We start from the raw sequence: 27,386 nt of genomic DNA on the forward strand, positions 1-27,386 counted from the left end.
GGTTCTAGCTTCGTCTGGAGTTCGACCGGCTATGGTCACCAGTGGGCGACGATGAGACTCATCGAGACGGGGGGACAAGACAAACAAAAACTATTAAAGGGAGACAAAAGACAAAGGAATTAAATTCTTATACTAGACATTTGAAGAAACACATAAACCGACTGCATATAGCAGATATCGCGAGTTCCCAACACGTCTCTGATAGGAACATAGGGTTGTCTTCCTTGGGCCTCAAGGGTATTCAAAAGTCGCTCTCTGGTGGCGTCATTATCCGTACATTGCCAAACTGCGTGATCGATGTCATCGTAACCGTTTCCACACCGACAGATGTTGCTGTCTACGAGGTTTATTCTATTGAGATGAGCATCTAGCGAGTAGTGGTTGGACATAAGTCTACTCATCACGCGAATGAAGTCACGACTTAAGTCCAAGCCTTCAAACCACGCTCTCGAAGAAACATTAGGAATAATTTAATGTAACCACCGTCCAAGATTTCCATTGTCCCAATCGGTTTGCCAACTCGAAAGGGTACTCTGACGCACTAAATGGTAAAATTCATCGTGTGAAATTTGCCTGTCATAAAATTCGCCTTCCTGCGCGCCCACCTTTGCGAGAGAGTCCGCCTTCTCATTGCCTGGGATTGAGCAATGTGATGGGACCCATACAAAGGTAATCATATATGATCTTTCGACCAGTACAGTCATCTGCTCCCTTACCTTTGAAAGGAAATAAGATGAGTGCCTACTTGGTTTCATCGACCGAATAGCCTCAATCGAACTGAGACTATCCGAGAAGATGAAGTAATGGTCTGCGGGCATGTTGGAAATCATCCCCAATGCGAAGTTGATTGCTGCCAGCTCAGCAACAAAAACGGAACAAGGTTCCTGGAGTTTGCGGAAGGCGCTAGAGTTTTCATTGAAGACACCGAAGCCAGTTGATCCACTGAGACGAGACCCGCCTGTAAAATATCTGTTTACGCAATTGACGTGTTGGTACTTTTCAGTAAAAATACGCGGGATAATAATAGTTCGAAGTTGATCTGGAATCCCGTTAATCACTTGTTTCATGGACAGATCATATTCAATTGAGGAACTGCGATTGGTGAAGTGAGCACGGTCTGGAGTATAATAAGGAAGACACATATCCGACGATATGTAGTGATGGTAGATTCTCATAAATCGAGATTGTGAATTCAGCCCAAGAATTTCTTCAAAATTTGCAATTATAAGTGTGTTCGTCACTCCGCATTTGATTAGTATTCTGAGAGAGAGCTCCCAGAAACGGTTCTGGAGGAGTGTTACTCCTGCCAGAACCTCGAGACTCATGTTATGCGTTGAGTGCATACAGCCTAGAGCAATACGCAGACAACGATATTGAATTCGTTCCAAATTTATTAGGTGACATTTTCTTGCCGAGAGGAAGCAGAAAGAGCCGTACTCTAGAACAGAGAGAATAGTTGTTTTATAAAGCGTTATGAGGTCTCTCGGATGAGAACCCCACCATGTGCCGCAAATTGAACGGAGAAAGTTGATCCTCTGCTGACATTTTTGCTTCAAATACGTAATATGGGTATTCCAAGTGCACTTTGAATCAAACCAGACCCCAAGGTACTTGAAAAACAATGATTGAGTAATGTTTCTGCCCAAAAGATTAAGATGCATTTGGGCTGGGTACCGCTTTCGAGTAAACACTACCAGTTCAGTTTTCTGCGGCGAGAATTCGATCCCTAGATTCCTAGCCCAAGAAGACAAGTTATCTAAGGAACTTTGCAATGGTCCTTGCAAGTCCACGGCATGTGGACCTCTTATGGAAAAAACACCGTCATCTGCAAGTTGTCTTAGCGTGCATTGTTCTGCCAAACAGTTGTCGATATCTTTGACATAAAAGTTATAAAGAAGAGGGCTGAGACATGAGCCTTGGGGCAGGCCCATGTAGCTAATTCTGGAAGTTGTCAGTTGTCCAAGGGAAAAGTTCATTTGCTTTTCTGATAATAAATTGTACAAGAAATTATTTAAAATTCCAGAAAGTCCAAATCTGTGCAGATTGTCTGACAGAATGTCAATGGAAACTGAATCAAAAGCCCCCTTAATGTCCAAGAATACTGAAGCCAATTGCTCCTTGTGCGCAAAGGCCAGTTGAATATCTGTGGAAAGCAGCGCTAGACAATCGTTTGTTCCTTTGCTCTTGCGGAACCCAAACTGTGTATTTGATAGCAAGTTATTTGTTTCGACCCACTGATCGAGTCTCCGAAGGATCATTTTCTCCAACAATTTCCTAATGCACGAAAGCATCGCAATCGGGCGGTATGAGTTATGGTCAGACGCTGGTTTGCCAGGTTTTCGAATGGCTATTACTTTGACCTGTCTCCATTCAGGCAGTATAATGTTGTTTTCTAGTAAGGAATTGAATAAGTCTAGCAAGCGTCTTTTAGCGATATCTGGGAGATTTTTCAAAAGATTGAATTTAATCATATCGCTTCCCGGTGAGGAGTTGTTCGATGAAAGAAGAGCCATAGAGAATTCCAGCACTGTGAATGGTCTATCCAGAGAGCTGCCGCTCGGAGACGCTTCTCGAAGAATGTGTTGTGCTGGAACTAAGTCCGGACAGACCTTTTTAGCGAAATCGAATATCCATCGGTTGGAGTATTCTTCACTCTCATTAGAAGATGAGCGGTTACGCATGTTGCGAACCACCTTCCACAAGGTGGTCATTGAGGTTTCTCGTGAGAGTCCCTCGATGAAATTGCGCCAATAACCGCGTTTTTTTTTTGCTTTGATTAATTGTTTCAGCTTTGCCTCAAGCTTTGAATATTCCTCGAAGTATGTGGAGGTTTTGTGTCTACGAAAAGCTTTGAAAGCATCAGATTTTTCTACATACAGTTTTGTGCATTCTTCGTCCCATCCAGGTGTGGCTGGTCTCCTTTTGAAGGGCGCACTTGGAACTTTTCTTTTTTGTGCTTCCAGTGCACTTTTGTAAATCAAATCGGCGAGGAATTGATATTCTTCCAATGGTGGAAGCGTATCTATTGATTCGGCACCGATTGTCACCGCCGTTGCATATTTATGCCAATCTATGTTCCTTGTAAGATCAAATGGAACTCGAGATGGTTCTGCAGAGTGAGGGGCACACTTAATTGAAATGATGATTGGCAAATGATCGCTACCATGGGGATCATTGATAACCTTCCACAGACAATCCAATGATAGCGATCTTGAACACAAAGATAGGTCGAGTCGGCTTTCTCGAGCCGGAGGTTTTGCTATACGTGTCGCTTCACCAGTGTTCAAAATAGTCAAGTTGAAATCGTCGCATAAATCGTAAAAAATAGCCCCTCTATTGTCATCATATAGATCGCCCCACCCAGTACCATGGGAGTTCATATCGCCCAGAATTAATACTGGGGATGGAAGAATCGAAACTAGATTCCAGAGTTGACTACGGCTAATGGAGGTTCTTGGTGGAACATAAACTGAAGCTATGCAAAGGTCTTTGTTCTTCACATTTATTTGGCAAGCGACGATTTCGACGCCTGATAGAGCAGGAAGGGAAATTTTGTAGAAAGGGTAGCACTTTTTGATCCCTAATGTATAATGTTAAAATCGTGGAAGTTGAGTTCTTCATCGGAAGAAAGCCATGTTTCACAGAGAGCAAATATATCACAATCAGAATTGTGAAGTAAAAATTTGAACGAGTCTAGTTTAGGCACTAGACTACGGCAGTTCCACTGTAGCACAGTGATCATATCTTCAACCTCGTTCGACGAATTATCCATCGAAAGATATGATTGATGCAAGGAGGGGCCATGAAACAGTCAATTGCTTAAGATATGATTCTAATGTTGGAAGCAAGGCAGAAACTAAGCTTCTAAGAGGGTCTTGTATGTTGAACATATTTAATATGAATTCCACAATGTCAGAAAAAGCTAGCAAACCTCGTTCGGACTTGGATTTCTTTTGAGAAGTTTTTGAGGAGCAGCTTTATTATTTTTCTTTTCTTTTTTGGGCAATGGTGGAAAATTCCTGCTGCATCCAGGGATTGCTTCAGCAGGAGCCTTCGGTTTCGTTTTTTCATCCCCATTACCCTGGGAATTTGCCAATCTTCTGGAGGTGACTTTAGTTTTCTTACGGCGCACTTTCGGGGAGGGGCATTTTCTTTTTGAGGATCCGTCAATTTTTGAAGGTGCGTGTACCACCGTAGAATCAACTTCATCGGATGAGTCAGAGTCCGATTCTTCAGCTGACAGCTGGTTTGCATCTTGGACGGCTGATGCAGCCTTCACCATTTGTGCATATATCTGCTTGGAGCGTCCTGAGATTGAACGCTGCACTTTATCGGAGTGCTGCTTGTACATCGGGCACTCCTGCAAGGGGTGAGGATTCTCGCCACAGTACGCGCATTTTACTGATTCTTTGTGGCAAGAATCCTCTTTGTGGTTTTCACCACATTTGCCACAACGAGTTTTGTTGCCGCAATGGCTGGCCGAGTGTCCTAGCCTTTTGCAGTTGGTACAGTTATAAACCCTCTGTACAAACAACCGCACCGGAAAAAAAGCACCATCAACTTTGACAAAGTTTGGGAGAACTGAACCAGCGAAAGTCACCCGAAACGAGTCTGAATGCTGATAGACTTTCTTGCCATCTTGTAAAGACACTGAATGCAGTTGCCTAACATCCAGTATCTTTACAAGCTCGCTTGTGACTTTTCTGTTTTTAAAACAACCCGAGGCACGTTTCAAGTCTTCGACAGACAGACTCGCGTCGGAGACCACGCCTTCTATCTCCACATCTCGAGAAGGGATGTAGATGTTGTACTCAACACTAAACAACTCGTGATCAGCAATTTTATTTGCTACATCATAATTCGGTGCTTCTACACGCAGTTTGTTGAATCTCTCCTTATGTACCAAGATTCCCGGATACTTACGCAGCAAGTCTCTCGAAATATCGAGAGTTTTCAAGGGTTTATTTTTAGGCCGAAAAAAGACAACCCATGGTCCTTTCGAAAGTGGTTGGTAATACCTGGTTCGCGCAACGTTGGCATCGGAAGATGCCATAAGTGTTGCGCAAAAGCGGTGCGCAACCGCTTAAGAAGGAAAAAAAATAAAAACCTTCTCCAATTTATTAATTTTAATTACTAGTAATTAAATTTTTTGCACGGCGTACAAGCAAATTAAAGCGAAAAAAAATCGAAAAAAAAACTTTTATCTAGTTGCAACAAGTTGTCTCACTATGAACCATACTCCCTTACCAGGGGTGAGAGACAGAACCACGCGCCACGAGGCAAAACAAAACTACATTAGGGAGGCAATGGACTTGCAAAATGTATTGTACTATACTTATGCCGGTTGTGTAAACAACCTATCAGCCGGTGCAGCTAGGTATTCCGTTTGCTGCTGCTACGCTGCGGCTATTGACGGAGATGATGCGATGATGATGGTGACGATTTGATGATGATCGATCACTGGGGTAAAGGTGAACAGTCTATACGTAAGACTCAGCTTACGATAGCTGCTTCCGAAAACCGTGCGCGATTCACCTGAACACTTTTTTTTCAACAACGATAGCGATGGAAACGCGGTAAAAAACGAGTGTCGTATGAAGAGACCAGGACGCTGTTAACTGGCTCAGCGCTCGATACGGAATGACTGTAGAAAGGTTAATAAGTACCATGAAATCAGCTGAAATGTTCAGTAAAAATGCACAAATGCACACAATGATTTACTGAACATTTCAGCTGATTTCATGGTACTTATTAACCTTTCTACAGCAGCTTTTCCGATGATATATGGTACAATTACACTTCAAAATGGTGCAAAGCGGTGCATACTAATGAGCATTTTCAAATGCTTAATGTACAGTTTTCTCTATTTTAGGGAGCATACTTTAAATATTTACTGAGCATTTTAAGATTTTTAAAGTATTTTGATCAATCATTTAAGGAGCAACCCGATCTATTTAAATGATATTTTTTTACTTATTAAGGATAATTTCATTTGTTTTAGTGGGCAAAAGTAGGGCTGCCTTTTCAGGACAATCACAGTATAACAATAGACATATTCAAATTCAAAACTTAAACTAAATCTTTCCGAAATAAAGGAATTAATTGAGGATTGCAACGATTTTTACCAGAAATTGTTAATTATTTTGTTGGACATTTGTTGTAAAGTCTCAAGATTCGAAATTCAATGTACCTCGGTAGTACTGTACTAGGAAGAAAAATCATCATCTTCAGAACATTGTAGTGCAACAACAAGACCATATTGGCACAGCGTAAAGCATGGCAGGTCCAACCACTTGTTTGAATATTAGAAGTTTATTCGTCAGATTTTGGATTTCCTGTTTAAAAGACAACATTTACAAACATTTTATATATTTGTTACATTTGGCTTGAATGCCCTGAATGTGATCTTAATCAAATATATGTCACTTGACTTGACCAAGAAATTGGAACTCCACTCATAGAGACTATGAGAATACTACTGGTTCTCAGAAAGGAAGCTCTTAGCTTATGTGGGACCTGAGTCTTGGAAGCGTTGGGAAAAATCTTACATTTTTGAAAATATGAAGAGAAAACATCTAAAATTTTGCAATCTGCTGCAAATAAAACGAAGACTTCTTCCTTTAGTGGAAATGCCTGTGTAAACGGAGAACAAAGATTGTTGGCAGCCCTGTGGTAAATCAGGGAGGTCCGAAGTGAAAATGTTATATAATATAGGCCCAAGAATGCTACCTTGAAGAACTCCCTTGCGCTGAACTGGCCGGCTTGACGTGCCGCAAGCGCTCAGTAAGGGTTCCTACGTGTAGAGGCCTGAAGCTAAGTGCTAGTTCCACAGTGGCAATATCACATAATTAAGTTTTCCCAAATTGTTGTACCAACCCTTCATTTCGATGACTGTATGATTGCCGAAATGATGCGGAAATGGGTTGGTGATGTGATATTGTTTATACAAGCTGAGCAGTGCGTGGGGTCCTAGGTGACATTGACCGAGTCTCTTTATCGATTTGCTCCTTTGTTAATAACTTTGCAAGAAAAACCGTTTCTTTTCGTGTTAATGCGCTAGATAATAGATGCACATATCGAACTGTGTGCTGCAATGGCTGAAAATGTCTTTTCATTGCCATGGGGATGCAGGGAGGGGATCGATGAAAAGAGTATCTCTGTATCGCTTGGGAGCTTATGCAGTGTTCCGCTTGTATTATTTTCTCCGTTTTATTGCTAATATTACGGTTTTCTCTTTTTGTTGTTTGCTATGTCACATTGCAAACCATATCAAATGTATTACGGACCTAGCGCTCTTTCAGATGCTGAGTGGTCTGTCAACTGGAGGGGTTGTGCACGAGGAGTGATTATAATCCCCCCAGTTTTGAAGACATTCCGGAGCGAGGATCCATTATCTTGTGTCAGAGGGATGATGGAAGTGGCATATCCAGAAACACAATACATCAAGAGAAGAAAGTAGGATTGAAGGTAAACAAGGAGTACATGAGAACGTCGAAAACTGTAAGTATACTCCGATCTATTCTAGTACTCTTGTATAAAACCTATTGTAAGCCGGTTAGATCGTAGTCGTCGTCGCCGGGACGCATAGTCATGTGAGGATTGCCAGATCCGTGATCACTCATGAAAAAGCGCACCAGGTTCTCAACATTAAACACAATGCACGGATTGGGTTGCACAGAGGGTTGATTAGATGTAAATTGCTTTGAAACACCCGAATGAACGATAACCATAAGGAGTGCCTAACAACCTATTCGGGTTATCATCCCAACAATATGTGGTACGGTTGCACGATTTGTGGTATCATTCATGTATGGTGCTCCCCCACCCTTTATTAGGGTCGCTGACGCTCATTGCACGCTCTTTTGTTCTCCGGATGATTGAATGGATGACGGAGTTTGACGTCACACTCCTTCAGACGTTTAGGCGGCGGGAGGGCGAGAGAGATTGCTTATTTCAAATAGGTATTTCACAGTTTAAAACTCACTAATAATCCCTTTCAATCTCTCATAATTTCTTTTTCATTGACGTGATGTAATCGATGTGCTATGTGACGAGAGCGCAAACCAAACGAGGCCATTTTTCAACGATACGATAATAACTTATGTGCTTTTCACACAAAACCTACCCAACCCTTTCCTTTCTACAATCCCTGAGCAGCTGGTTCACCATAAGTGTACCTCGCAGAACTTTTTTAAACCCCCAGGGGTAAAGATGCTGTGTTGCTCACTCCTCTCCCCTTCCCTGGTGTGAATATTCACATCGGTGACATGGACCCCCTTGTACATCATAAAATGAAATGAAAATGAAAGAATGCTACCTTTAGGAACTCCAGTTCTAACAGGTAGGTGTTCAGGTTTGGAATTTATATAATTTACCTTTTTTTTTTCCTTGATTTGTTTTCCGTAGATCTTGTTTTCCGTGCTGAGCACCAATACTACCGAGGTGCCAGGAAGGCAGCTCCCGCACCTGGACCCTACCTATCGACCCATCAACTCATGAACCGGGGACCAACGGCTTTACTTCCCATCCGAAGGAAGGCGTGATCAGAGATGTTATGCCTCAGAACATCCCGGCGGCGCCGACTGGAATTGAACCCAGGCCTGCTGGGGTGAGAGGTAATCACGCTTACCACTACACCACCGGCACCGCTATAATTTACCTGATACAGTTAAATAATTTTGAACTAATTTCTGAATATAGAGAAACATTTCAATTCAGAAATCAAACCTTCATGCAAAACACTGTCGAATGCTTTTTCTATGTCTAGAAGAGCAACTCTAGTTGAGCAGCCTTCAGATTTGTTAGAACGATTTAAATTGGTAACTCTTAACAATTGATGAGTAGTTTAATGTCCAAACTGCTCAGCTGCGAAAATTGAGTTCGCATTGATTTGAAGCATCATTCTATCCAAAATGTAACTTTTTAAATAATTTACTTATTGGACGGTATTATCTTTTTTTTTCTATTTATCAGAAAAGTATACCAAACGGGACCCATTTGTTGATGATGATGATGATGATGGTCCCACCTCTTACCCCTACAAAGGTTTGAGCTGGACGATTTATCTCTAAGATAATTGAATATGACATTTTAACCAGGTTGGCAAACAAAATCGAACTGGTTTCAGTTACAGATACAAATTCCCTCTAGAGTTTACAGTTGCTTCACATTGATATAAATGTGAAAAAGCTTAGGCGTCCACATCTTAGTTTGCCTTTTTGTCCACCTAAAATATTCATAAGTATTACAAGCGATCAAGAGTTAATGAACAATCAACAAAGCATCCTATTACACTAGCAACCCCGCAATCTGATGCTATCATAATTTTCAGGAATGCCAGGAATGCTCACGAACCCCTAACGTTTGCCAGAAAACGTACTACTAACTCAAGGTATCTTTCAAATAAGCTTCAAAATTGATTTTTTTTTATCAAATGTTAAATTCAGTCCTCTATATCCGTAATACGCGCGCGAGGCTCTAACCTTTGTAGACTTCTTTTTTTTAATTAATCTACTATTAAATCAAATATTTAAAATCCATCATCACCCTCGTGGTGAACAGAAATAGTTTTTGCAGTGCTACAATAATTATTAAAAAGTCGTTATGACAAAAAATAATCCGTTAGAGATAACTTCGTCAAGATACATAATTTGTCAATTCATAAAAACATCACTGGATAACTGTTCAAAATACAGTTCTAACATGTGAAATGCAGTGTCTTTTAAATTCTGTAAGTGTTGCTGAACGTTTGATATGTCTAGGCATCGAATTGAAACATTTATTCTTTTATAATATAATGAATTTTGTGAAGCACAAGTCAAGAAATGTGGTGTTCTTATTTCAACCGCGTTTCTAGTATTATATCTATGAAAGTCACTTCCTCTTTCAATTCGATCACACAAATATCGAGGCAGCAAACCGTTAACTACTTTAAAAATGAACACCATAGTCAAATATACAATTCTTTGCTTCACCGACAACCATTGTAAGGCATCTAGCATCAAAGTTGAGGAAGTGAATCTATTACATCTCAAAATCAAACGCATTATTTTATTCTGCAAGCGCTGTAATCTCGATATATGTGTTGCATTGGCCAGAAATAAAATGGAAGGGCAAAAGTCAAGATGAGGAGAGATGATTGATTTGTATAGCTGTATTTTACTGGCAATAGTTAAATCGTTTTTCAGTCGACATAGAATTCCATACTTCTTGGCAATTTTCTTGATGACATTGTCAATGTGAGAGTTGAACTAAAGTGTGTCATAACGCCAAGATATTTAATCTCCCGAACGCGATCAATAGTCTCATCATCAATTACAACAGAGACGATCTCATTTACTCGATTCCGTGAAATTACCATAAATTTAGTTTTACTTGTATTCAATTTTAACTGCTTATACTTCAACCATCTACTTAGAGAACGCAAATCTTCATTCAAGTGTAAAACGGCATAATCTAAATCCTTAGCTGCAATGAATAACACAGTATCATCTGCAAAAAGATTAATGTCGCAAAATCGTAAAACACGTCGCAACTCATTAACATACATAATAAGTAATAGGGGCTCTAATACACTTCCCTGGGGCACTCCAAGGTTATTCACCACGGGACTGGAAACAGAATCATTAAAAACAGTCCGTTGAGTTCTGTCAGACAAATAGCCTTCAAACCATTTATATGCAGTACTCGTAATTCCAAAGCGCTTGATTGATCTTAACAATAAGGGCCTAGAAATTGTTTCAAAAGCGCGTTTAAGATCCAAAAAAACAGCAACAATCGTATCTTTACACTCCAAGTTATTTTTCCACCTCGCTAATACCAAATTCAACGTGGTTTCACAAGAATGGCCTTCTCGATATCCCGATTGTTCTGGTATCAACAAACTATTACTATTTAAATACTCCAACAGCTGGCCTTTAACAACAAGTTCTAAAATTGTCTCTAATGTGTGCAACGAAACTCTTCGGCTTTAATCATTTGGTTTGTTTTTTCCGTCGATCCGTGCTGAGCACCAATGCTACCGAGGTGCCAGGAAGGCAGCTCCCGCACCTGGACCCTACCTATCGACCCATCAACTCATGAACCGGGGACCAACGGCTTTACTTCCCATCCGAAGGAAGGCGTGATCAGAGATGTTATGCCTCAGAACATCCCGGCGGCGCCGACTGGAATTGAACCCAGGCCTGCTGGGGTGAGAGGTAATCACGCTTACCACTACACCACCGGCGCCGTTTCTTCGGCTTTAATCGTTCCAGCAACTTTTTGAATAGGGACCACTAAGGATTCCTTCCAAATTTGTGGCACATGTCCAGTTTGTAATGATTCATTAATAAGGTCCAGCAAGATGTGGCCAAAATCATTGTTAAATAATTATACCAAAACAGGTACTCTCTCGGAGTTTTTTGAAGAGGATATAGAAAATTTCATCATCACCTGGCGCTTTCATCCTATACATTTTTTTTAGTTATAGACCTTACTTCGTCCAAATCAGTCCCCCAGGAATCATCAAAAATACTTTCCCGAGAGAAAATATTTAGATAATCCCGAGCAACCTGATTCTCAATAGGACTAGTAAGACCCAAACTGAAATTATGGGAACTATCGAATTGCTTAGCAGGTTTCTGAGCTTTTTCCAAGTTTGTGATCCAAATTTTACCACCTTCTTTAAGCGCTGGAATAGGTTTTTGGGGTTTTTTCAAAATTTTTGTGAGTACCCAAAAGGGTTTGGAACTCGGGTCTAATTTAGAAACATTATTTTCAAAAGATTTGTTCCTCAGGGCAGATAATCGCTTTTTAATTTGTTTTTTTTTTTCAAATCCCGCCAGATAACTTCCATGGCAGGATCGCGTGTTCTTTGAAATTGTCTCCTACGGACATTTTTAAGACGGATCAAGAGCTGAAGATCGTCATCTATTATAATTGAATCGAATTTAACCTCGCACTGAGGTAGCTCTTGCTTCAACTATAGAAGTAGTCAGAGATTCAAGAGCATAATTAACATTATGTTCATGATTTGATGGGTCGATAGGTAGGGTACAGGTGTGGGAGCTGCCTTCTGGCGTCGGTAGCATTGGTGCTCAGCACGAAGAACAAGTTCGACGGAAAACAAATCAAGGAAAACAAGAATAACTTCATAGAAAATAAGAAATGTAGTAGAAAAATTATGGTTAGGAGCTTTACAGGATGGGTCTTCAGATTTGCTCAACATATCCACTTTGTAAAAAAAATCTTTTTATTTTTCCTTGATTTTTTTTCCGTCGATCTTGTTTTCCGTGCTGAGCACCAATGCTACCGACGCCAGGGAGGCAGCTCCCACACCTCTACCCTACCTATCGACCCATCAACTCATGAACCGGGGACCAACGGCTTTACTTCCCATCCGAAGGAAGGCGTGATCAGAGATGTTATGCCTCAGAACATCCCGGCGGCGCCGACTGGGATTGAACCCAGGTCTGCTGGGGTGAGAGGTAATCACGCTTACCACTACACCACCGGCGCCGCTAAAAAAATGGTTTTGAAAATGGTTGTTCCTTTAATGATCAAAGCACTCAAAAATGTATAAACATATTCATATAAGGTCGCAATTCCAACAGGTAATTACAAAAAAATGACTACACTGATCTTTGATTAGAAAACCAATTTTATTTCAAAAGCATCTTTTTAAACATGTTTTCTACGTAAACATCATTTTGAAGGAAATTATTTCATATTCTTTATTAATTCAATTGGTTTTGGTTTCTTTATTTCAGAGGATTCCAGATTGTTTTTTTCAGATTTTAAATTCAAACTGGTCTAGATTTTCCTGAAACTGTTGATCACCACCATTTCACTTCTGCTGGAGTTCTATACAAATATATAATTTTTAAAATACTTACTTATAGTTGATGATTATTTCCTTTTTGGACTGCGTGCACACAAAAAAAAACGATTTGCAAGTATTTACTACCCTAGTAGCACGCTTGTCGCAAATCGATTGTAGAAACTTATATACGACTAATTTCAGTCATAATCAAGTTGCTGTAACTAATTGTGATGAAAGTGTGCTACTCGGGTACCACTCATTCACCTAGCCTACATAACTGCTCAGACCACATGTGTAAGCCAATGCTTCCCGGTAGAGCACGCTCCACTCACTGACCGTTTACACGTTTTGCAAAGGATATACCACCCGACTACTAAGCCCACAGCTTTTAACCAGTTGGGGCGTTGGAGACATGAAGCGGCTAGGATTACTGCATGATAGAGTCCATTACCATATTCAATGATAATAATTTTATATTACGAGAAAATTTGGCACTTTGAATTTGGAATCTGCTCACAAGTAGGAACGGAATGCACATCAAATAAGCACTCAGTAGGTCTGCCATGGTGGTTACTCATGGTTAAAGCAGGAGGAAGCAGCTCCACGAGCCGATTTGTTTTTTTTATCGAACATCATGCGCTTGATTCATAAGAACTGTGCATGTGTGAATTTTAGGACGCCCATCTATTACTGTGTGCCCATATGAGCAAAATTGAGCTTCAAACGACTAACATAACGTTAATTCAATCAGCACCCTTAAGGGGAAGCTAACCACACAGATAAAAAAATACGTTTGAATTTTCCAAAAATATTGAGAAAAGGTAGGGTTAACTTTTTGATTTACGGTTTAGCGACTTTGCAGTCAATATAATTGTCCACCGTTGTATAATTGGCAATGCACCCGTGTACTGAATGGGAATTGTGGGTTCGAATCCCACCGGTGCCCTTAGATTTTTTCGCAAATTTTCTCACACACACGTCTCTTACCGATGATATGTGCTTACCTCTCAGTTAACTACCCCTTTCCAGCCTATTAAGCACAATCCGCACTCAGTCTTTCTTAACCTAGTGTAGTTTAGCACCAAACGGAATGTTATTATTACTGGTGGCTTCCAAATTTATTTACCTTTCCGCACGTACCGTAAGATTTGATAAAGAGAAACAAATTGTTGAGATATTGTTAAATGTCTTATACTGCTTCTTGACACCAAACTCGAATGCCATTGAAACGGTAATGAATTCACTTCGCCCTATCGCATGAAGATAAAGATTGATTCGGTCGGAGCGCTTCATTTGTATTTGAGAATATTGGGTGCAAACATTCATATCACCCATTCTTATTGACTTCGTTCGGTAGCATTTGAACTAAAGTATCGTACCAATCGCATAATCTACCTGTTAACGCCGAAATCATTGATTTATATGATGTTTTCTGCTTGATAGGCCCAAAAATGGCCGCTTAGGCAGAAGTAGTTCTCTACCCCATGGAAATTTGAATAAATAATTTGTTTCCTTTTTTCTTAAGAAAATTTACGAGTAAAACATTTTTTCTATGTCATGGCTCAAAGTTGAACTCATAAAACTGCAAGAATCGACGTTTCGATTTTATTTACAAGCCAACTTTTCTTAATTATGCGATTAAAAAAAGTGAAAAGAAGTGATTTTCTGGGATTTTTAAATGCGCAAATATTAAAAATTAATAAACAAATGGTTCCAGAAAAAGCGTCCATCAGATACAAATATTTTAATTTTATTTTGGTTGCCAAATGAATATTCATGTGCTGTGGTGAAGACAGATAGGGTAGAACACTACTTGGGCCTAATCACCCATTTTGGGCCTATCGAGCTAAAAACATAAAATAAATCAATTATTTCTGAGTTAACAAGTCAATTATGCGTTTGGTACGATACTTTAGTTCGAAAGCTACCGAACGAAGTCAATTTACACCCATTTTTCTCAAAAAACTAAAGAAGCGCTCCGACCGAATCAATTTTTATCCCAGAGACGAACCAGCTCAAGGCTGAAAGTCTCTTTAATAAAGAAAGAAAAAAAAAATCAATTTTTATCTTCATCCAATAGGTTGTAGTGAATTTGATGGCGTTTGAATTGCGTTTCAATGCATTAGTACTAATTTAGAATCCGTAGGCCAAATTTGGGGTCAAGAAGCAGTGTTAAAAAATTAGAGACGGAGGACGATTTGTACCTCTTAACATGAAAACAGATACTTGAAAAAATAAAAATCGATGCATTAAAAAACAAAACGTGTATAACGTCTTAAATGCTGGCATAACATAAGAAAACTTAATCCAATCATTTAAAGTTATGTATAGCATGTTTTTAAACCGTTTTTTTACTTGGAACTCCAGGACAGTCAAGCTTATTTCAGGAAAATTACAGGAGTTTTATAGAAGTTTTGGTAAATTAAGGAAAGTCAAAGGAAACTGGAACTTATTAGCACAACTTCAGGGTTGCTGCAAGAACTTTAGGAAATATCCAAAAGATTCAGAGCTATTGAATAACTTCACGAGAGTTCCAAGAACTAAAGAAAAGTTCAAATCTTTGAGATCTTTACGGGAAAATTCCTAAATCCACAGGGCACATAAATGACCCGCAGGAATTTCGTCAACTGAGATACTATAAAGAAGACAGAACTACATGACATTTATTTAAAATTAATGACAGTTCTATTAACTTCAAGAAAATTTTAGAAACTTTGGAATTGTGTAAAATTTGTGAGAGTTCAAAAACTTCAGGAAAAATCTGAGAACATAAGAACCTTAAAATTAATTTCTGAAAAAAGCAAGATCTTTACAGATTTTTCAAGAACAAAGTCCAGAAAACTTTAAGAAAGTTGGGAAACCCATGAACGTCAAAAAAAAATTGCTGGAATTTTAATGAAGTTCCGTGAATGTTAGAAAAATTTAGAAAACTTTATGTTAGTTCCATAAACATCATAAAACAATGCGGGAACCTTTCTTGGAATTTCAAAGAATGTTACGGAAGTTTCAAAGAGTGATTCCAAGAACTTCAAGAACGTCCAGAACTGCAGGAAAGTTTTGAGATCTCAGATAAGTTTCGATAACTTCAGGGCAGTACATAGATTTCAAGAAAAAGTCTGTAAATTCATTGAAGAGCAAAGAGATTCGCGGCAGACGCTTTAACTTGAGGAAAACAAGGTGGCCAGTGAACCGAGGAAATCTGGAACTATAAAAGGACCCGGAAATTCGACGATAGATTCGGAAAAAATGAATATACCTTACCATACGAACAAATGTTTACGCCAGAATTTCACAATAAACGAATAATACAGAGTACGTATTTACCAAATGAACGTGGCCGACTAAAAGTTAATTGGTACGAACAATAATTCGTGATTCAATAAGTTTAAAAAGTTCATGAATGGTTGCTTTACAGTACTTTTATTAAAACTTCAAAGTTACAGCATTGGATGATCAAATGTCAATCTAAATTGACCTTCTTGGCCACGTCCCGATTCGAAAGGTTCAGTTGCGCTTGAAGTAATCCTTCACCTTCCTTGCGTTCACGGGGTCGGTCCTCTTCGCTTTTTTCCGCTGCCAGCTCACCGCTGGGTCGTCTGGGTCTCCTTGAACGATTTGACCACACGGACACGGTCGAATTGTCGATTACAAACTGTTTCGCGATCCACCTGTGGGACTGACCTGGATTTTCCACGACCGTTCCCATAATTTTTTGTCGAAACACTTCTTGCTTAGAAGCCATCTCGATAACCACTTGACAGATTGTGGCGAGATTTTTTACATGTAAACATTACAAACTAAAATTATATACAAAAGAAAGTGTTGCAGTGTTTTCGTGTACAATCTTTATACAACATCATGATTTAACTTTAAATGTAATGGAAAGGAAGGAACTCAAAACTTAAATGATTGTATCCTAGATAATAATTGCATCTTTTTTTAAAAAGCATTGAGTTTTTTTTTTCTATTTCAAATTGAGATAGTTTACGTTGGAAAACTATTTGGGAGTGAATAGTTCTCCAATCAAAATTAAGAACAGGAAAATCATAACAATTACCATTGCCGGCCACGCCCATCTTCTCCGTTACGGGGAAAGGAAGGATATTGTTGATGTAGCATCTACGGTCGATAGTCATGGAGATTAATACGCACTCGCTGACACAAACTATTTAAAACTCTTTTCAAGTTAATTACAATATCACTAAAAAGCTTCTTAAAACGTGATAGATCTTAATTTACACTTCTCCACTTGCGAAAAATTATATATTTTGGCTTGTTACAATTAAAAAAAAAATCAGCGCCAGCGAAAAAAAACCCCAACATCATCATAAATAAGCTAAAATTATAATTATCACTCGCGATGCCACAAATTTCTAGTCCGGGAGAAAAAATCAAACAACGGAGATAGCGTCAAATCTTCTAATGCTTGCAAACAAGATGAATCATGTTTTCTTTCTCGAATCTAAAACTTCTTTGAAAGCGAGAAAACCACTAATCACACACATATAACCGTCCGGGAGGCAGTGTGCCAGCGATTATGCGGCAAATGGAGCCGAAAACTATCTCTATTTTAAATGGAGATAATTTTGGTTAAACCCATTCATTTATTATTTACACGAGCTTTTTAAGTGGTTTTGATTCATTAAATATAAAAAACACGGATTTTTTTTATATACTAAGGCATTAAAACTATCCTGCAGCTGGATTCCGGGCATACATTTCATCTAAAAGAAAGTAATTTTTAAATATTAGGTATATGTAGAAATTTCTATCCCTTCGTTGAAATGAATTTCCGGAATACAGCTACTGGAGTACGTATTCTTAACAGTACAGCTAAATCACCGAGGCACGGGTCTTCTCTATAAATAATGTAAAAACATGTCCATAAGATTCATCATTCAAGATTTCAATTAGCTGGATAACTTTTGAATACTTCCTGAACAACCTACAGTCTTGAAAGAACATTGAATTTGTAAACAGTTGGAGATCCTCTGAACTAGATCAACCTGAAGTCTTGGAAAAATTTCAAGAGAACTTTACTAATATCTTCGTCTATATGCAGATCTATTGAATATTTCCTGTTGTCTATGAAGGATGTCAGAAAGAATATCGTGTAACTTATGCCACGCTTCCTGAACATCTACAAAACACCCTTAAATTTTACAAAATTCCCTCAACTTCTACGAAGTTCCCTGAATTTATTCCAAATTCAATTTTTTTTTCAAACTCTCTTAATTCTACGAAGATATCTAAACACCTTTGCGCTTTTGGAAAGTAACCTATCATCTTCAAATATTCTTCAACATCTGGAAAGTGCTTGAAATTTAACGAAGTTCCTTAAACCTCCTGAAAATCTGCAACGTTCCCTAAACTAAAGCGAGGATCGCTGAGGCTCTTAGAAGTGTTTAGAATTTTTTAGATCTTCTACAAAATTCTTTGAACTTTTTTAAGATTCCTTACAAAATATTTGAAGTTTTACGCAGCTTCTCAAAATTCGCCAAACTTCTACAAAGTTTGCTGCACTTTTACGTTTTTCGTTGATTTTCCACGAAGTTCCCAGAATTTCCACTAAATTTCTTTCGAACTTCTCAGAAGTCCTTGAAGTTTTACGAAGTTCCCCGAAGTTAAAGATAAATTCCTTGGCTAGTGGCCAGTTTTTAGAGCCTGAAGACGTCTTATTATGCTATCGATTAAATGTTGATATAATATAATTTCTCAAAATTGCTTCTTCTAGTTCAGAACATAAGAAAAGTAGGCAACATAGAAGACTTAAAAAAATATTGTTTGTGGTCCAATTTTATTAATCGCTTTTAAATAGTAACATCGAACTTGACAAGCTTGACTAAATACCAGTGAGTTAAAGAAAAACACCACAAATTCTGGGGGGGGGGGCTTGAATATTCTGGAGGGGGCCTGGCCCCTTGGGACTCCCATTAGCTACGCCAATGATAATTATACAAAATTTTAGATAAATCGAAGAAAGTTGAGTAAAAAACTATTTTATTACATGCTAAAAGAAATTTGACTTGCTCCAAGACGAAAACAAGCTCAGATTGGAAATCTTTGTGGGTAGCACGGATTCATCCCAAGTAGCATTGCAAGTGGTTTTGCAGCATTCTAAAAGTCTAAATAATGGTCTTCAAAACCCTCATAAAACCCAAATTGCTACATGGGCTAAGTTATTGAATGAGTGGGATCTTGAAAATATGTCTATGCCCAAAATCGCTGCCTCCGAATCCTTGAATTTATTTTCCAAATTTGAGATCTTAAACCTGTTTTGCTGGAGCTCTTATCTTTTACTTGAAATGTCTATATCTATTTTGCCAAATAGGCCACGAAAATTGTTCTCCTGTTTGAATAACCAAGTTTCTTCCGTAAAACTCAGAAAAAAAAAATGCAAGTCTTTCTTTTGTTTTTTTCGTAAAACCACTTACGGCAACGACCATCAAACTCAATGAACCCGAGCTCCATAAAATCCGACGAGGGCATCAATAATTTTGATTTCACCGAAATCAGTCCTGATTGAAACATTAAAAACCGGCCGGCCGACCTGAGCTGCATCATATAATTTTCTCGTCCATGCAAAACTTCCCTGCAATGAGTAAGATGAAAGACAACAAAAAAGACGCAAACCGACAGATAACAAGGGAGCAATCTTGTTTGCAAGTAATGAAGTAGCCGGCACAACAGCAGCAGCAGCAGCAGCTACTTCAGCAAAAGGGAGCGACCACTTCGCTAGATTAAGTCATTATCTCGAGCTCATTATTGAGACGCTCATGCGCGCAAACGGTTGGACCTCTATGCACGCAGTGCTGGTAGATATGTATGGGTTTACGTGTTCAAGATCTGTGTTCTGCTGAAGCCTTCCGTCGTCATAGCACCGACCGATCTTCTACCGAGGCTTGCACAGTGATGCCACATATACAGATTTATCTGTAATCGAACAGATTTTTTTTTATATTTCGATGCAGATACATATTTGTATATGCAGATTACAGACTTTTTAGAAAATGTACAAATTTTTCAGTTTTTCTTAATGTGCGGAATATATGTTGAATTCTTTTATTCCGATAAATAGTAATTTTTTTCTTTCATTCAGCTTGAACTCATTCTTTGAGCATCGAACCAAAACTGCATTTTTCACTAAATAACATATTATTGGATTATCTTCTATAATTTTGAATGGGCATCTGGACTGCTTTCTAACACCCCAATGGGTCTGGGTTCAATCCCAGCCGAGGTCGGTGGGATTTTTCTGAGGCATAAAAATCTCTGGTCACGTCTTCCTTCGGAAGGGAAGTAAAGCCGTTGGTCCCGGACCATGTGTGTTGAATGGGTGCGATATCCTACGCAGGGTGTGGAAGCTGCCTTCCTGCACATTCAATAGATGGCAATCGATGTCCGTCGGTGATTGGCACTAGATTGCGGAACAGAGACCGACGTTAAATAAAGGAAAGAAGATGATGTCCGGATGTTCTGATTTCTGATTTCTCGTTGGGAGCAATATTAGTTTCCCATTCTTATTGTTTAAATAACCATGTCACGTGGTAACCGACACCACGAAGGTTAATTCATTTTTTTTTTGCAAATGAGTAAACAAGCCATTTTAGGAAATTTTCTTCTCTTTTGAAACTTGAATAGCGTCATATTGGAAAGAATAATGTTTGTGATTCGACTAACCTTCCAGTAAAAGTTTGGTGTTCAAATTTATGAAGAATTATGGAGTGAAAAAAAAAACACTGATCAGATAGAGATTTTCGTAATCTCTGACATAAAAAAAAACATATTCTAGGGATATGTGATGTAGTAGTTTTTTTTTTGTTTATTAATTTATTTGGTAAGGCTCAACCGAATTAACTTTACAGAGCCGAGGATTCTTGGTCACTATACAATACATCTTAAAAATATAGTCAAAAGGTACAATACAATAAACACTTTATCTTCCGCTATCCAAAAAGCCTCCTCCATCAGAATTGGAGCCGCTTCCAGTAGTTTCATTGTATGGCAAATTGTTGTACGCCAACGAGGGTCAGAGCGCGTCCATTGCAGCAATGAACGCAAAACGTGGTCAGCACTCACACACTCATCACGAAACGGTTGCTTTCCAAAGTCGACGACGCATCGACCGAAAGAACTGCTGATGAAGAACAATGAGGAGAACCACACAATGGTTGCTACCGAGAAAACAGACGATCGCGTGGCACACATCGAGAGTGGTCTGCTTTTGTCGACAGCCGAGTGAACACTCAAAGATGTAGTAGTTATTAAGGAATTTTTAAGCCGGAAGCAGATTTGTCTCTCATTTTTTTTTGTATTTTAAGAGTACAAATCTCGTTAAAACCTAGATTGTAGGATATCGAGATTTTTTTAATTAGATTAATTCTTCAGAAAGCAATATTTAGTCATTTTCCAAGAATCTAAACTTTGAAGGAATTATACAGATTTGTTTACAGATTTTTGTCAGCCAGATACAGATCAAAAAAGTTTTTTGCTACGAAAATGCAAAATGAAAGTTGCAAAAATATGGCAACACTGGCTTTGCTGCGTGCAGGACCCTCCGGGCACTAGTAGTGCCTACACTCTCGCCATGCCACGGCCGACCGTTCATCAAAAGCGGCTGAGAAATGTGTTGGATAAGAGATGTTGTCTTATCGCGCCTCGAATTAAGCGCGACCACAGAAGAGAGTAGGCAGGTATGAGCCGGAGTAAGTAGCAGTACGGCAGCAGCTTAGAGCGCAGAGAAACAGACACAATGCGGTTGGAACGACCCGGGTGCATCCCGAAATGATGGCGAGTGGAGCACACCGCCAAGGTAATTGTTCCTTCTTTGTGCGGATCTTTTCGTGGCTCCTTCCGGCAGGTCGAAAACGAGAAGAATTTTGTCTCAGCTTCCCCTTCGCCATTCGCCCTTCGCGCCCGGCCAAGGATAAGAACGAGTAATTGGTGCCGCGGCCCGCCGGCGATGAAACATAAATCCGTTGATTGTGCAGCTCAAGAAGGGTTTGCAAAGATGCAGTCTCAACTCAATTCCAGTTTTCTGCGGGAATGTTAAATTTTGATGAAAAGCAAGTTCCGGGCGAGTTTAAAGAGTTGCCCATCAAAAGCTGTTCCTCGGAGGATAATCTATCGAATTTTCGCAAATGAACTCGGTACTAGACCGGGCACAGCTGCCGCATTTGGAGATAATAATCGACCTAATAAATAAGCACAAGATAAAATCATCTCATTTGCAATAATCACACTAGACCGCGTTAGCCGCTTAACGGTTGTGTGCTCACAAGGCCGGGATTACATTTTCGCACTTTGAGGCTAATTGCAGATTGATTATGGATAATGACAGGCAAATAGCTGGAATAATCTCCCCCATCATAGCAATAGCGAAAGGACTGTGACTTTATAATCCCCATCGCGGCAGGCGGTCCCGGGTCTCTATCATCATAAAAGGCACATTTTGACACAATTATCCATTGCAAGCGACCCGGCTCTGGCTGGGGTCATCTCCTCCGGCCCGATGCGTGTGGTGATAGCTTAATCGCTTGTTCAACAGCAACGGACGGTGGGTGAAAATAAAAATAAACATCTTCCCTTCAATGTCGCTTGGAATTCGAAATCTTCCTGAAGCCGTGTGCTGGGAGATGCTCAGGTGCTGATAATTTATTCAAAGGTGTATTATTACCGTCAATGATATGCGCTGTTTTGTCACGGCGATGGAGTTTTTCGCTCCGGTAGGTGAAGCGAGAGGTTAAAGATTGTCAGCAATGAATCACTCCCATCGGTTGGAGACAGTTATTATCTTGATCACTGGTGAATGTACATGTGAGACGTATACACCCAAAAGTTTATTGGGACCCCATGCTCCTATTTATGTTTTTTTTAAATAGCCTAATTATTGCAGAACATAACCGGTTATTGAAACATGAATATTATCGAATTTGAATAAACCTCGGAGTGTTTTTCGTCGAAAGTTGGACAGAAGGTTTAGGAAGAAGATGCAGGAGTTTTAAAATATTTCATCGGCGAAAATGAAATATTAAGCAAGATTCCCCTCATAAGAATGCATTCGAATGGTATAACATAAATTGAAAGCCCAAGTTCCAGATTATCAAATTGTAGTCATGTGTGGAACAATTTTGGATCGAAGTAGGCTGCGCTGCTAAAATGACGTATTTTTGTTTTGCTGCGTCGTTTTCGTTCTAGTGCAAATGTTATAAATTTACAATTTCATTTTTAAAAAGTGTTAATTTGAAAGAACAGAAGTGACGTTGAAAAGTGCATTAAGTGAAAATTTTCAAATTCTCATCCTTTGCATGTGGTGCCAACTGTTCTATCCTTCGCGTAGTTACGCTCAGCTAAGTTTATTTACCTTTTCGTTCCTCTGTCCTCGATAGGAAATATCCATATCCAAACGATATTTTCAAAACTTACTAAATACGCGTCAATCAAGTATTGCACTACATTGAAAGTTTGATTGAAAGTTTCAGTACATTATCAATGGTCTATATTTGCTTCGATAATGTATTGGAGCGGGGCTTATCATGTGTGAAAATAGCTTCGGAATGCTTCTTTAAATATACTATTGTAGCTGCGGTAGAGCTGTCACCTTCTAACTCCCGGGTTCAAGCTTCTTCCATTCATAAGAAATGATTGCAGACAGATTGTATCGATAGTGCCACTGCCAGACAGTGACAGTTAGTCCAAGGACGAATCTTTATTCTAATCTACGATTCCACATACTATTAGTAACTTTTTACACATGAGAACATCCTATCGATCAGAATGAAATGTGCATTTGCTTAGGATCAACAAACATTTTCAGGCGCAAAGAAGCAACAGGATCGAGCTGATAACGTTTCTTAATTCCAAAATCTGAAGACTGTTTTGAATAATATGTTTAGGTAATGGCAACCCGGGGGCAACTTGACATTTCCAGTACATTTCCAGTGTACCCCGAAAATTTGGTGCTGGTGGTTCTGTCAAACTTACAAATTTCAGAAATGTTATCTGAATAGGGCGAATGCGGAAATGACATACGGTAAATAAAAAGTAATTTTAAAGATAATCTTATTGCATATACATAATCAGTTTATTAATCTTTTTTTGTGAAGCCGCGTATGTCTTTGAGCAGAACAAAACCAAAAGCTTAAACATATGATTTGTAAATCGAAAATAAGTGGTTGCCATCGAATGAATCGAAACAAATGAGAATTGAGCGTTTCGATGTTTTCGACGCTATTGCTATTGTCGTCGATGATGAACAAAGAAAAAATGGTTTTGCAGCGAGAAAGAGCGTACTAATTAAATGCAGTTAGTTTTGCATAATATACAATTTGAGGTAATAGCTTAAAAGAGTACAACGTTAGTACAATCATCCGTATGAAACTAACGATTTTAAATTGGCTCACTACTTGACTAGCCTATCGGTCCCAAGTACATCTATAAACGTACCCCTATGTTAGTGCATGGATATACGAAATGTAAGTTTTCACACAGCAAACCTGTTACTCACCGCGAATAAGAATCAATTTTGTATTTTTTTAACCCCGCAATATAAATATGGGGAAGTAAATTCTATATTGATACGGCTTTTGTCTTTATCGCACAGCTATGCTCAGAAACATTATTCTCAAGGCTGATAATATTCAAGAGCAAAATATAATAGAAGTGACCAAAGTACATTTATTTCCATTTGATTATATAGGGAAGACCTCCTTCAATCTGTTTCGATTTGTTTGGATTTATTTCATTTCACCACGAAAATCATAAATTCGCTCTTTTCATATGTCATTGTTGCTTGTTGTTTGACATCCATACATGGTGAAACACAAATTTGTTTTCCCATAGAGAAATACCGTTGCGGCGGTGAAGGGCAGTCCCTTTGTTTACGTTGTGTGGCGACATCTACTATTTGCAAGTGGGTACGTGAAACTAAGGTTATCTGTCACGTTGCCGGGGACTTGGGTAATGGGCAGCAACAACGAACAGATGAACTACTTACAACTTCTATTTATTAAATGCTTGATATAACGATTGCCAACAACGCCGGCTGGGCGTATCCTATGGCTTACCCTCCCTACTAACAAAAATCCACCCTTCCCGTGACACTTATGAGGGATCGTAGAGTTTTCTGTATCGCTCTTAAGTAAGTGTCGGACTAACATTCCTCCCCTTTCCCCACCAGATGCAAGGGCGTGGTCAGGACAGCTCTGGTCTGTTCTCAATCCTTTATCTAAGAGGTAGTAATTAATCACAAATTACTATCTAACAGCAACGGATGAAGGTGGGTCTCCTTCTTAACAACAGTTTGGAGCTCGTATCACCTACGAAATTGTGCAACCTGGTTTATGATATGCTATGTGTGCACCAATTTGCACTAGTTATCGTCAAATTAACAATACATGCATCTAATTGAATCAGTTTAGCTTATAGTTTGGTTTGGTCCTACAATTCTGAAAAAAGCCCGGAATATGACCATGATGCTCGCAGACTGTATCACAAAATGACATAAAATTCTATCAAACCATGATGTGCCACATTTATTCACATGATATTTAGGAAATAAGGTCACTTGTGGTCATATTAAGTGTTTCGGAGCACAGTGGTAGCATTGGTACTCAGTACCTGCAGCAAATTTCGACAATACACGGTGTTATTGAAAATTCTGCTTTGGTCACTCATTTTAAATAACAGTCATTGTCACGGAAAACCATGTGAATTGTCAATGATAATGCCTCCAGTAACGAACATGTGTAGATTTTTATAATAGCTAAATTTCTAACGATATTAAATGACTTGAGCACCACAATCACAAGGAGCCGTTAAAGTGAACAAGCATTTACGTCCTGAGCTGCTTGGATAACAAAAATGTGACACAAATTGTACGAAATTATATTTTTTTTTACCAGGTGAATCTTTGTCATCGACAAAAAAAAATGAATGAGATTATGACGTAGGTTTTTATAAGGATCAAGTCTGTCAGTGACTGTGTGAAGAAACATTTTGTCAATGATTACGGAAATCATAATCGACGGAAAACAAATCAAAGAAAAAAAACCCGTAGAAATGGATGTAATGTCGACCCAAATGCCACTAATTTGGGCCCATTATCTTCTACTTTTCTTCTACATTAACTGACTGCCCTTCAATTCCAGGAGGGATTCCCATCAAATCCTTGTAGGGATTCAACTTGAATCCATCGAGGGATTCTAGCTCCAATCTCTAGAGGGATTCTACACTATTCCAGAGATTTCAATCAAATTTTTGGAGGGATTCTTGTCGAATCTATGGAGGGATTCTAGTTCAATCTTTGGATTTTACACGAATCCTTGAATAGATTTAGCTCCCATATTGAATACATTTCCCACGAATCACTGGAAAGATTCTACACAAAGTCTGGAAAGATTCTTCACAAACCCGTGCATGAATTCTAATTGAATTACTGGATGAATTCTACTTTAAAACCTAGAGAAATTCCATTCAAATCTCTGGAGAAACTTTACACGAATTCTTCAAGGGATTTTACTCGAATATTTGAAGAAAATCCTTTAATATCCCTGTAGAAAGTCTACTAGATGGATTTTGTTTAAATTTTTCTGAAAGCATTGCACTTCAATCCCAATACCAATTCCTATAAAGATTCTATCCATGCATAAATTCTACACGTTGGAGTATTCTATTTAAATTTGTTGGGATTCTTCTAGAAGAATTTTACTGAAATCCTCCTGGAAGGATTGCTCTCCGACCCCTGGAGAGATTTTAATGGATTCCTTGAAGGATTCTATTCAAATCCATGGAGGGATTTTACTTCAATCCCTAGAAGGATGCTATAACAATTCCTAGAGAGATTCTACACCAATCCCTGGAGAGAGAGAGAGAGAGTCCAGCTCAATCTTTGGAGCGATTCTGCACTAATCCCTGGAATGATTCTCATTGAAGTAATTCTGGACGCAAATTTCTTAGATTCTATACTGATTCCTGCGGTGATTCTACACAAATCCTTGAAAGCATTCTACACGAATATCTGATGGGGTGCTTCACAAATCACCGGAGTGATTCTACACCAATCTCTGGTGGGAATCTTCTCCAGTCCCTGGAATAATTTTACGCGAAAACCTTATTCCGGAATCCCTTGATATATTTTATTAGAATTGAACAAAAATTCTCTAAATAATCTAATCCATGCCCTGAAAATTTTATTCGCATCGCTGAAAGGATTCTACTCATTCCCCTGTAAGCATTCTAAATAAATTGCTGGAGTTGTACACGAATCTGGATTTTACTTCAATGTCTTAAGTTTTTTTTTTAAATTCTTTATTTAAGAGATTTTTAGCCTTAGGCTAGTTCATCTCTAGTCAATGTCTTAAGGAATTCTACTCAAATCTCTGAAAAAACTACCGGAAGGGACTTTTCTCAGATTCCTGAATGGATCCTACTTCAATTCTTAGAGATTGTTTCCTCAAATTCCTGTAGAGATTCTTCTCCAATCTCAACGAGGACCCCTTTTGTGGTATTTTTCAAAAATCCCAAGCACCGTTGTATTCATTCTCTACCGTACTTTTGTTTTTGTATTTATTTAAGACATTTTACA

Source organism: Ochlerotatus camptorhynchus, unplaced genomic scaffold (genome assembly GCF_037179485.1).
Source record: "Ochlerotatus camptorhynchus isolate MF236.1 unplaced genomic scaffold, CSIRO-AGI_Acam_v1.1 ptg000191l, whole genome shotgun sequence".
Lineage (NCBI taxonomy): Eukaryota > Metazoa > Arthropoda > Insecta > Diptera > Culicidae > Ochlerotatus > Ochlerotatus camptorhynchus.